Here is a 2,633-nt window from a genome sequence, read left to right on the forward strand (position 1 = left end):
CAGCTTTTCGCCACGCTTTAAAAACGTGGCAATAGACGTGTTTTCTTGTAGTGTTTTGGATTTTCTTCTGTATTGCTTGGGAGAGTACTAGGAGGGATTTCAGTGATCCTTTTATTCAGCTGGCCCACTTGTGCCTCCAAATTTCTAATTGAAGACCTTGTTTCATTCATGAAACTTACAGTGGCCTTAGATAGATCAGAGACTAATTTTGCTAAATTAGATGTATTTTGTTTAGAGTTCTCTGTCTGTTGCTGAGTGGATGATGGAAAAGGTTTACTATTGTTAAACCTATTTCTTCCACCATTATTAAAGCCTTGTTGAGGCTTTTGTTGATCCTTCCATGAGAGATTTGGGTGATTTCTCCATGAGGGATTATAGGTGTTTCCATATGGTTCACCCATGTAATTCACCTCTGTTATTGCAAGGTTTTCAGGATCATAGGCATCTTCTTCAGAAGGCGCCTCTTGAGTACTGTTGGATGCAGCTTGCATTCCATTCAGACTCTGAGAAATCATATTGACTTGCTGAGTCAATATTTTGTTCTGAGCCAATATGGCATTCAGAGTATCAATTTCAAGAACTCCTTTCTTCTGAGGCGTCCCATTGCTCACAGGATTCCTCTCAGAAGTGTACATGAACTGGTTATTAGCAACCATGTCAACAAGTTCTTGAGCTTCTGCAGGCATTTTCTTTAGGTGAATGGATCCACCTGCAGAAGTATCCAATGACATCTTAGCTAATTCAGACAGACCATCATAGAATATATCCAGGATGGTCCATTCTGAAAGCATGTCAGAAGGACACTTTTTGGTCAGTTGCTTGTATCTCTCCCAAGCTTCATAGAGGGATTCACCTTCTTTCTGTTTGAAGGTTTGAACATCCACTCTAAGCTTACTAAGCTTTTGAGGAGGAAAGAACTTGGCTAAGAAAGCCGTGACCAGCTTATCCCAAGAGTTCAGGCTATCTTTGGGTTGAGAGTCCAACCACACTCTAGCTCTGTCTCTTACAGCAAAAGGGAAAAGCATGAGCCTATAGACTTCAGGATCTACTCCATTAGTCTTAACAGTATCACAGATCTGCAAAAATTCAGTTAAGAACTGAAAAGGATCTTCAGATGGAAGTCCATGGAACTTGCAGTTCTGCTGCATCAGAGAAACTAATTGAGGTTTCAGCTCAAAATTGTTTGCTCCAATGGTAGGGATGGAGATGCTTCTTCCATGTAAATTGGAATTAGGTGCAGTAAAGTCACCAAGCATTCTCCTTGTATTATTATTATTTTCGGCTGCCATCTCCTCTTCCTGTTCGAAAATTTCTGAAAGGTGCTTGCTGGATTGTTGTAATTTATCTTCCCTTAGTTTCCTCTTCAGAGTCCTTTCAGGTTCTAGATCTGCTTCAACAAGAATATTCTTGTCCTTGCTCCTGGTCATATGAAAAAGAGGGAACAGAAAAATAATAATAATAGGGGTCCTTTTTACCCAAGTATAGAGGTTTTCCTGTGTGAGTAGAAGAAGAAAAGAAGAAGAAAAGAATGTAATGTAAGGAAAGAAACACAAGGGTGAGGAGAGCAGAGATGTGAGATGAAGAGAAGTGTTAGTAGATGAATAAATAAATAGAAGGAGATGAGAGAGAAAAAGAATTTTCGAAAATTATTTTTTTTTTTGAAAAATGGTTAGTGATTTTTGAAAATTAAAAGAAGAAATAAATTAAAATTGAATTTTGAAATAATTAGTTAATAAAAAAGAATTTTTGAAAAAGAGGCAGATATTTTCGAAAATTAGAGAGAGAGAGTTAGTTAGGTAATTTTGAAAAAGATAAGAAACAAACAAAAAGTTAGTTAATTAGTTGAAACAAATTTTGAAAATCAATTTTTGAAAAGATAAGAAGATAAGAAGTTAGAAAAGATATTTTAAAATCAAAATTTTGAAAAAGATAAGATAAAAAGATTTTTTTGAAAAGATATGATTGAAATTAGTTTTGAAAAAGATTTGATTTTTAAAATCACAATTAATGACTTGATTCACAAGAAATCACACAATATGATTCTAGAACTTAAAGTTTGAATTTTTCTTAGCAGGCAAGTAACAAACATGAAATTTTTGAATCAAAACATTAATTGATGATGTTATTTTCGAAAATTACGAGATAAAGATAAGAAAAAGATTTTTGAAAAATATTTTAAAAATTTTCGAAAATAAATAAGAAAAGTGAAAAAGATATGATTTTTGAAAATGATTTTGAAAAAGACAAGATTTTTAAATTGAAAATTTGATTTGACTCATAAGAAACAACTAAGTTTTAAAAAGTTTTGAAAAAGTCAACTCAAATTTTCGAAATTTATGAGTGAAAAAGGGAAAGATATTTTTTTTATTTTTGAATTTTTGATGATGAAAGAGAAAAACATGAAAATGACTCAATGTATGAAAGTTATGGATCAAAACAATGGATGCATGCAAGAATGCTATGAATGTCAAGATGAACACCAAGAACACTTTGAAGATCAAGATGAACACCAAGAACTTATTTTTGAAAAATTTTTCAAGAAAAGAAAACATGCAAGACACCAAACTTAGAAATCTTTCATGTTCAGACACTATGAATGCAAAAATGCACATGAAAAACAAGAAAAGACACAA

At 33.1% G+C, this 2,633-nt stretch overlaps 1 non-coding gene across 1 annotated transcript; it reads left to right on the top strand.

Annotated features, from left to right (window-relative positions):
- Positions 1-785: 785 nt before the first annotated feature.
- On the top strand, positions 786-893 carry LOC148567003 (small nucleolar RNA R71). The gene has a single exon (XR_015881507.1). It is a non-coding gene; the product is annotated as a small nucleolar RNA R71 (small nucleolar RNA).
- Positions 894-2,633: the final 1,740 nt, after the last annotated feature.

Source organism: Arachis ipaensis, chromosome B4 (assembly GCF_059453495.1).
Source record: "Arachis ipaensis isolate K30076 ecotype BB chromosome B4, ASM5945349v1, whole genome shotgun sequence".
Lineage (NCBI taxonomy): Eukaryota > Viridiplantae > Streptophyta > Magnoliopsida > Fabales > Fabaceae > Arachis > Arachis ipaensis.